We start from the raw sequence: 10536 nt of genomic DNA, 5'->3' as shown, positions 1-10536 counted from the left end.
GCGGGCCACGCCCCCTTTAGGGTGGGGGGCCCCACGGGGGTGCCTGGCCAGTCTGGGTGAGGGGCTGAGGGCCGTTTTCAGGCTGACCAGGCCCCTCCAGCGACGGAAGCTCCCAGCCTCTCCTTTTTTTCTTTATTTTTTATTCTGGGATTTATTTACCTTCTATAATTGAAACTTTGTTGCTTTGAGTGTAGCTCAGAGCCACCATGGCAGCTTGGCTTCCTCCATCATTGGGGCAAGCAAGCCCTCTGCTTGTTCCAGTTCCATGGCTGCTGGCTGCCATCTTGTTTGGGTTAATTTGCATATAGTCACTTTGATTGCTGGTGGGCGTGGCTTAAGGCATAGCAAAGGTACGGTCAATTTGCATGTTTGTCTTTTATTTGTGTGTGTGTGTGTGTATTTTTTTTTAAGTCCTTTGCCCCCAAGTGCTAAAGAGGAAAGCAGACACACAAATTATTAGAACCGAGTGCGGTGAGAATTTGGATGACCTTTGCAGAAGGATCAGAGGCAGGAGAGGACCAGCCTCTGACCTTGTTGATGGGGAAGGAAAGGCTCAAAGGGAATTGGTCATGCCCGTCATAGGAGAACTTGTGGTCATTCTGAAGGAGCTTGCATTGCACCTGTGGGCCACCATGTCTCAACTGTGTTCCATGGAGACCAACCACAGCAGAATCATATGAGATGGTCATAAAAGGCAGATTCCTGAGATACATCCCAGATGCACAGATTCACAGGGTCTGAATTTTCTCACATATAATGTGTAGTATTGATGTACCCTGAACTTTGAGAAATGTTGCTGTGGCAAATGAGAGCCACTGATGGGCATAATTTGACTTTTCATTGTTACATGTTTATTGTTGATATGTAACATGCATGGGGTAGGTCTCTCTCCATCCTAGTCCTCCTGCCCATCCTCCTCCTACCCTAGATGCTACCATTTTTACGAATCTCTTAGATGTCTTTCCTAGTGTGCATCGTGTCCGGTCATTTGCCTACTTGGTCTCAGATTCACTCCCTGACTTCTTCTCTTTTCCCAGCAGCTTCGGCCACTGCCTTTTGGAAAGTTTAGTCCATAGGAGGCACTAAAAAGTGATTGGAGAGCAAGAAGAGGGATAATCAGGGAATCTGATTCTCCTCTCCCTCCCTCACTTTTGAGCATCATTCCTGGCACTTCTGTGACTCTATGATACCAACTTCTCTACCGGGCAAGCCATTACCCGAGCTCTGGACAGGTGGCCTTGGCTCTTGAGTTCTGTTAATTTCTTCTCCTGCCTCTATTACATCAGCTCAGATCTCCAGCTCACCTCATTGTCTCCTATTTGCTCTTCCAGCTCATTTAATACATTCAAAATGACATCCCCTTATTAAATCTCCTCTATTACCCTGTTTGGCCTAGGAAGTTTTTCTGAGTGGATGCTATAGATTTCAGTCAGGTGGGACTGGGCGAGAAGGTATCTGATTCTGCAGCCAAGTGCATTCATTCATACGTTCAACAAACATTGAAGGAGCCCCTGCTATGTCTAGGAATAGGACAGGAGAATATAAACTGGGAAAAAAGAGCTGAAGGCCACTTGGAAAGCCATTCTTGTGGAGCTCACATTGTCATCCAAACTGGTTATCATCCAAGTCAAATTCTATCCACAGTGTTGGATAAATAAATGTCTATGGGTGGCTGAGAAATGACTCCCAGCTGGGAAGTAAGGAGGAGGCTTCTTGGAATAAGAAGTCTCCTAACTTGACCTTGAAGGATAGTCAGGGCAGGCAAGGTTGAGAATTTGGCTCCTTTAAGGTGTATATATTCTAATGGGGATTTATTTTCTGTGTTGTTGAAGTTCAGTGGTTCCTCAAATCATACTGACACAAAGAGAAGGCAGAGCAGTTCACCAAATCTCAGAATTTGCCCTGAGCAAAGGCACTTCTCCATGCGTGGAGCAGTCCCCCACTGTTTCCCATAGAGCCTGTGTGGGCTTGGAAATCAAACAGGAGTCCTTAAACAAAGCAATCCCTCACTAGCAAAGGAATCACTATGGGCTAGGTTACCCCAGGACAACACCTGCAGGAATGTTATGCTAATGGTAGCGGTAGGAAACCACCTTGGCCCCACTCAGGGGAAGTAGGTGGGTCTTAATTACTTACCTTTGTATTCATAGCCCCTTGCCTGGTACCTCCTCACCAAGTCCCCACTAAGTCAAATGTGTGCTCAGTGACTCTTTTATTTGAGGATGGAATGAATAGATGGCTGAGTGGAGATGTGGCTAAGATGCTCTTCATCATGGGTCATGTGGACGGTCATGCAGGCCATCTGTTCATGAGGCCCATTGGGGATATTCAGGTGGTCATGGAAGAGTAGAAGGCTAGAGCTGGTCTGAAGTTTGAGGACCATGAGGTTCAACTACCTTAGTTTGTGAATAGGAATCTCAAGGTGAAGGGACATGTCCAAGGTGGTTTGCGTTGCCTCTCCTAGAGATTTACATCACTGGTGGTGGCTGCCTGCCTTCCAGGAGTGGGGTTTGTTCACGCACAACCTCTGCACCATTCCTTTTGGTCAGAGGTCAGTAGACAGTTAGAGTTCAATGACAATTTATAAAACAAAACATAGCAAACTGGTTAACTTGAGAATTCAAGTATTGTTGTTGTTGAATAATCCAGGCAGGAATGTGAAGACATAGAGATCCAAGTTCCCCCCACTCAACAGGAGTGACTGCTGGGCCTCGGCCCGCCCAGCCCTGAGGCTATGTGAAGGAGCAGGCCAGGACCACTTTTGGTAGGTGTCGCAGTAGGAATGTTCTCATTGCAGAAGCTGCTCTGACCAGGCCTGGGGAGAGTTGGGCATGGGGGAAGAAAAGGAGGCTGCTTTTATATTCTGAAGAAACCTCCAGCACTTCCCCAGTCCAGGCCTTGAGGTCCTGGCCCTGTTCCAATTTGGGTAATTACATTTTCCCTATGCAAATTGCTCCCCTGAATGTGCATAGACAAGCTGGCGGAGGCCCAGCCACCTTGGCAGCCTCAGCAGCCTTGCTCCAAGCACCGTCCATTGGCCTTCTTCTTGGCTCCTCTGGGGGAGGCCTGGTTCCCAATTAGCAGCATCACCTTCCCTGCTCAATGTGGCCCTAATGTCTATGGTTTTCCTGGACATCTGGGAGCCATCATTTCCCTCTACTTCCTTTCTCTTTCAACTTCTCTCTCTTTCAACTCCTCCCCCCACCACCTTGAGAATTTAAAAGATCACATTATGTCTTAAGAGTTGATTTTCCAATCTGTGTCCCCTAAAGACTGTGCTCATATTCAGGACAGATTGTGCTCCCTTCATCTAGAATTCTCTTCAGACAAGCCCAGGGTGTGGCACACAGCAGGCACTTGACAAATGTTTACTGAGTGACTGAAGAAAGAAGTTTAGTATAATAAGTAGGTGGTTGGTATTAGAGATGGCCTATCCTATCTAATAATAAAAGGGTAATATGCAAATTAATCATCACTGCATCACAGAGATGGCAGTGCCCATAGCCACAGGATGGCAGCACCTAGTCCCCTCAGCCCCGCTGGAGTTCCCTAGTCCTGGGGGGCCAGCTGCTGAGAATGGGCAGTATGAGCAGCCTGGTGGAATGCTTGCTTCGTGGCCACGGTGATGAAGCAAGCATTCCGCCCCGACCCTGGAGAGCCTCTGGGCAGCGGGCACAGAGTGGCCAGGCCCTGCCGAGAGCAGAGAACCATGGGGAGTGGGCCTAAACTGTCAGGGCTCCCGGATTGGAGAGGGCTCCCCTGAGGGCTCCCAGATTGGAGAGGGTGTAGGTCGGGCTAAGGGACCCACCCCCGTGCATGAATTTCATGCACTGGGCCTCTAGTGTACATTGTAAGAGGGGATTATGATGACCCTTAAGAATCAGGCCAAGGCTCTGTCTGGATGTGATAAGCTCAGGGAGCTAGGATGGGCTCTGAGAGGAGGGACATATGGACAAAGCGTGCCTCACTGAGGGAGCTCTGTGGGGGTGGGTGGAGATGGGGGCCAGGGCCAGGCTGTATGCAGACCCAGTGGGTGGTCTGGGGCTGGCAGTAGCAATGGAGACAAGGATGACAGAGATGAAGTCTGAACCTCTGGGCCCTTTGGGAAAGGCATTGGTGAGCCTGGCAACTGCTTAGCTGGAGGGGATGCAGGAGCAGGAGAAATTGGAGATGTGGTTCCAGCTTTCTGATCTCAGAGGCTGAACGTGTGGTGGCTCCTCTGACCCACAGCAGAGGGCGTGGCCACAGCTTGGGGATGAAGGTGACGGTGGAAAGGGGGAGGAATGAGGAGAGTTCTGCCCATCTACACATAATGCTCTTTAAAGAGGAAAAAATGTCCACCCAGGCAATGAACAGACAGAAAAGAGAGGAGGAGGAACGGAAGCAGTCAGAGGGTCCGTGCTCACAGGAGATGTAAGGAGCAGCCACTGACGGGGAGGTCCCAGGGCAGGGGACCAATCTCAGCTTGCATTGCCTGTTTCTGTTGCTGTTGTGAGCCTCTGAGTCACCTGCTATGCCAGACCAGACAGACAGTTTCCAAAACCAGCCTCCTCAGCTGCCTTAACCCTCACAGAGCCCAGTGCTCAGCGGACATTCACTCAGTCAGCAAGCATCTCTGGCACACCTGCCATGTGCCCAGTCCGGTGCTGCGCACAGTGCATGCTGCCGGGTCATCTGGACCACAGGCCACGGGGCAGGGGCAGGCCCAGGCTGCTGTCTCTCCGAATCAGGAGCTGGCAGTGGGTAATCTCAGTGTTATGGGTGTCCCACAGTGGGTCCTGGACTGAGCAGGGGACAGCATCTGTGAGAAAAGTCAGTGGTGGCCTCTCCCACTTCGGTTTCCAATTTCTTCATTTTCAAGGCTCTGCCCCCTCTGAGAGCCGCACAGTGTCCCTGGACTTGGTCTCCAATTTGGGGGCGAGGGCTGCCCTTGCCTGACTCCAGTGACCCTTGGCTCCCTCGATCCAGGCTCACAGCCCCAACTCCCCAGCTCTGCCATAGCCAAGAGCTCCCACTGAGCCAGCAGCAGGGCCACATGAGGGCTGCGGACCTCACTGGCACACGCCTGGCTCCCAGCACATGCCCCTAACCAGGCATTCCCGCCACGTGAATGTACCTCTCTGTCCCGCCCATGTCTGTGCTTGGCCTCAAAAGTGGCTCCTCTCCCTCCTGTCAGCAGAGGAAGAAGATGACTGGGGAGATGACATATGCTGTCCACACAAGGCCCTTGTGAGTGTCAGCAGTGGCTGTTGGAATGCCGTCCACACGTGGCTCGCGTGTGTGCCATGTTACTGTGTGTGCGCACACTAGCCTGTGCTTTCTACATGAGCCAGCCACTCAGAATCTGTTTATTTCCCTTTTACGATCACTTTCTCTCCCTCTGTAAAGTGCCAGGACGGGGCCGGCGTTCCAGGAATTGCTTGCAAGCGGTCCTCCAAGCCTCGAGCCGGCCTCTGCTGTCCCCATGCAGTGCGAGTAATGGGTCCTCCCAGGGACAATTTGCATAAAGGATAAATAAGAGAAACACAATGTGAAGTTTATTCATTTTTAAATCCTGCAGCGTTTGTGATTGAAGGCCCAAGCTCAGATGTTTGCCGGATGCGTCCCATTAAGACTCGGGGCTTTGTCTAATGTCTGCTCTGCTCCTGCAGGGGGGTGTAATGTGCGCTCCTTCCACACTGGAGTGCCGTTTCCAGAGCCTTCTGCTCGACAAGGGACGGAGGAACGGCGGGCTGTGTTCCCTTCTACCAGGCCCCCTCACTTTAATTTGCTGTAACAGAGCCAGCACATTAAATACAAAACATATTGATGTTCTTGAGAACCCTGGAGGGTCTTTACCCTTCCTTGTCAGAGGAGCCTGGCATGCCGGGAGGGAGAGGAGATGGTGTTTGGCATGCATGCGGAGTGGCGCCTCCGGCAGGCCACACTGATCATCTGCCAAGAGCTGTGCCCTCCCAGAGGATAGGGGGCGGGCAGAGGGGCAGAGGGGCCATTGTGCATGCCTCAGGGCGAGGGGGAGCATGTGGACAGGGAGGGCACCCTCAGGTTCAGGGCCATTGTGGACACAGCAGTGGTTTGTGGACTAATGACAAAGAATGAATGGAAGGAAGGAAGGAAGGAGGGAAGGAAGGAAGGAAGAAAGGAAGGGAGGGAGGGAGGAAGGAAGGAGGGAAGGGAAGGGAAGGGAAGGGAAGGGAAGGGGAATGCAGGCCGAATGCCTCCCAGCAGTAGTGACTGACTGATCTGGTCACTCCCAGGTCAGTATCAATTAACAAGTTCCCAAGATGGCACAAGGGCTAGAGGAAGCTGGACTGGACTCTAACTTTTGGCATCTCTCTATTCAAAATGCTCTGGGCTCCAGGAATTTGGCAGGGTAGGTCTGGCTGTCATACTGTAAATATTTGTTACAGCAAGTGATGCAAGAAGAACAGAGGCCTCTCCTCCAGCAAATTCACCATTTTCCTAACAGTGTGTCTCCAGGGCTAGAGGAAACAGGACTGAGAGAGAGAACAAAAGAGTTGTCACACTCTGGCAGGACCGGGCAGGCAAAAATCTAGACCCACTGACATTAACTTCACATTCTTTTCTCAAGCTGGCAAAGAGCCCTACACTCTGGGGTGAGAACTTGCCTTTTCCCCCTGAAATGAGCTACTGAGCAACGGATGTGGTCTTCTCTGGACAAATGCGCCCTCCTCATAGCAGCGACCTGACATGTGGTGGCTATCCTGTGCGATTGTACATCTATTGTTTCTGATCCGCACAACTCTAGGAATTATTATTATTATTATTGTTATCATTATTATTATTATTATTGGGACACCAAGACTCAGGTAGTTTAAATTCATTTCAGAAGGTCACAGAGCTAATAATTGACTGGCCTCTAATTCAAACCCAGTCCTGGGGCTGTGGTCATTGTCGTTGGTATTCTGGTGATGACGATTGTGTTGCTGGTGGAGATGCCTGTGCTGTTGTTGGCATTGCGGGTGACAACTCTGGTGCTTGTTGGTGGTGGTGAGTAATGATGGTAGTCATGGTGGTTTGGGCGGTGGTCCCCTTTGTCTATGGTGCAGGCACTTCAGGCACCTTCTCTCTGGAAAGCGATGCATTCTCTTTCTGTGACCCATCCCGTCAGGGGCTCGGGTCATGCAGGGTGGGCTCCGAATCTTGCTTTCTCCTGGCCCCTGGCCTCCAGAGCCTAAACAGACCTGCAGTGGGAAATGGAAGAAGTTCAAGGAAGCCGCCTGGTGAGGAGTCAGAGTGAGATCATTTATCTTCCCTCAATAAAAAGGTGTCTTTAACTCCGTATCAAGGGTAGCTCATTAATCCTTGCATGGGCTGAGAGCTTCATTAAAAACACAATGCAATTAATTCTCTGCATGTGCTTTTTAGAGTCAGAACTGATCTGATTTTGGCTTTTCATGGGCAAAGCGATCTTAGAAATGGTCACCCCCTGACATTCCCAGTCATTGCCCCCTTGCCCAGGGTGAGTTGTGTCTGTGTGTGCTCCCTTTATGAGGGCTGACAAGTAGAGGTTATAAATTTGATTGAAAAACTAAGAAAATAAAAGCATAGGGCGGGGGAAAAAATGGACACATATGTAATACCCTTTGTAATAAAAAAATTTAAAAAAGAAAATAAAAGCACTTATTTGGGATGAGCACATTTGTCTTCTTCGGTAGATTTCAAGTGATTCCTTTGCATCTGGTCACTGACTCCCTGAGGCTCCTAAACCCATCTTTTGTTTCATCGATGGCTTTAGGATTGGGAGCTGGAGTGTAGAGAGCTGTTGACTGCAATGTGTGAACTGAAAGTCATGGGAAGGTTCCAGCGCCTCTGACCAAGAGTCTTTTCTACACAGGACTCTTGCTATCCGTTTGCTAATTCCAGACACAGAGTTCCCTCATGAAGTGTGGGCAGGTGTTCAGCCAATGATGACTTAATCTGACACCCCCAAAGAGTCTGCAAACTCAAAGAGCTTCTGGAAGAAGGAAGCCCATCAGAGCAGAGGTGAGGGAAGGGAGTGATTGGCATAGAACCACCAAAGCTCTTTCTGATTTGGTGTAGTACCTTCCCAATGCCTGGTGCTGCTGTGAGATCTCCATCACAGCAGATATTCACGAAGAGGTGGGATGACCCACCAGGAAGATTTTCTATTGCGAATGGTCCATTGGTTACATGAGCTCTGAGACTCTATGAATCTTGTAGTACATCTCAAGCATGTGTGTGGACATGTATTTGAAAGGTAAAAAAATAGGTAAGGGTTGAGTCATTACCTAAAGCCCTCTGGACATTTGGTGGCTTTTATTTAATAACTAGAAGCCCAGCGTGCGAAATTGTGCAGCCCCACCCACCCGTGCAGGTCTTCGGTTGTTATGGCCTTAGGGCCACAGGCCTTTTATAATATAGATTGGCATTTGAAGGTATCAATCTTCAGCCTGTTCTCTACCTGCCTACGAGGAGTTTCACCCAGGAATCAGATTCCTGGCTTTTAGTCTGTCCTACCTCAAAGTAGCCATGTTACCTCTGAAAACTTGAAAATGCAAATTCTCGGGGCTCACCCCAGATCCGCTGAGTCAGAGACTCAAGACAGATACATGTTTCACACCTGATCCTTGGCTTGCTCACTTTGCAAATGGAGACAGCAATGGCATCTTTGGTATTTCCTAGATTGCTGGGCTCATGGTCCTCTTGAGGTTAAGGACAACGTCTGCTTGCTTCCTCTGGAGTCCCTCATGGGTCAAGGAATCACATAAATACTTCTGATAGTAAGCTGAAATATGGCAATCAATGGGGCATGCTTTAGAAGGAAAATGAAAAAATTTGTGTGAAGATGTATCTATCAATTGTAAGGTTTCTTCTAGATTTGAGGATCTATGGTGGTGTAATTAAAAGGCAGTGTGGAATATTGCCAAGTCCTGACTTTATTCATCATCACCACATCCCCAGTTGTCACCATCTAACTTTTGTTGAATCATTGTGCTTCTTGGGACAATATTATGTGCCCTGCCTACCTCACAGAATTAAAGCATCAAATGAAATTCGGTATTTGAGAGTGCTTTAAAAAGTACACAACACAATTTAAATGCAAACATTACTATTACTATTACTAATAGTATGAATTATCATCTTTGGAGTAGTTTTTTTAATATATTTTTATTGATTTCAGAGAGGAAGGAAGAGGGAGAGAGATATAGAAACATCAATGATGAGAACCGTTGATTGGCTGCCTCCTGCACACTCCCTACTGGGGATCGAGCCCACAACCTAGGCACATGCCCTTAACCAGAATCGAACCGGGGCCCCTTCAGTCCGCAGGCCAATGCTCTATGCACTGAGCCAAACTGGCCAAGGCTGGAGTAGTCTTTTGATTTATCATTCCCTTCAGATTATTTTTCTCAACTGCCCTTTGTACTCTGAGCAAGTTACAGAGTCTATATTCGCTAGGTCAGGTGAGTGGTTCTCAAACTTGAGCATGCCTCAGAATCTGGAGAGCTCATTAAGACAGGTTGCTGGTATCTGTCTTGAGTCTCTGACTCAGCGGATCTGGGGTGAGCCCCGAGAATTTGCATTTTCAAGTTTTCAGGTGGTGGTGCTGCTGCTGGGCCCAGTCTACACTTGGAGAAAGCAACTATTGGTCTCATTCTTTGATGTGCTTTGTATTTATATAGACCTGTCATAGCTTGATTATGTCCCAGATACTTCACAGCATTCCTGTGAGATGGACATAAGGCAGAAGAAGGATATTTTACAAAAGCACAGATGAGGGCCCAGAGACTGGAGGTGATGATGTACTGAGGGTCTTACAGCAAATCAGTGGCCAAATACGAATAAAATAAGGATTTTTCCAGGTGCCCATTTCACTGTGCTTTGCATTGGGCTGGACTGCTCCCTACTGGCTGGTCAGTCATGGTCACTATCCCCCAGAGCTCTGGCTGGTGACAAGATGCTATGCTGTCCTCCTAGTTCAGTATTGCAAACATCTTCTTGCAGCTGGTGCCGTGAGACATCTGCTTGTCTTGAGGACGGTGTATAGTCAAGGAATGAGTTCCCACTCTTACATCCGCCGTGTTTATAAGGTTCTGCGGGTGGGAACTGTTCCATATGTCCTCCTTCCTCACTGAGCAGCAAGGTGGGTGCTTTGATTACCGGTGCATGCACTCTGCAGGAAGACGAAGTCCTCATAGGCTGACTTCTCACCCACATGGCTTCCCTGGACTCAGTGATAGGAATTCCCTTGACAAGTCAGGCTCCTTTGAGCCCTCTTCTCCACTAACCCTTGTCCTTGGCCCTCACAGCCCAATTTTAGCAAAGAATCCTATTAAACCGGTTAATTTGGAATGTCCCCCTCTTTTTAAAAATATTTTTATTGATTTCAGAGAGAAAGGGAGAGGGAGAGAGAGATATAAACATCATTGATGGGCTGCCTCCTGCACGCCCCCTTCTGGGGATTGAGCCTGTAACCTAGGCATGTGCCCTTACTGGGAATAGAACCTTGACCTCCTACTTCATAGGTTGACCCTCAACCAGAGCCATACC

Source organism: Myotis davidii, unplaced genomic scaffold (assembly GCF_000327345.1).
Source record: "Myotis davidii unplaced genomic scaffold, ASM32734v1 scaffold815, whole genome shotgun sequence".
Taxonomy (NCBI): Eukaryota; Metazoa; Chordata; class Mammalia; order Chiroptera; family Vespertilionidae; genus Myotis; species Myotis davidii.
The sequence above is the reverse complement of the archived record's forward strand: the minus strand, read 5'-3'. Positions refer to the sequence as shown.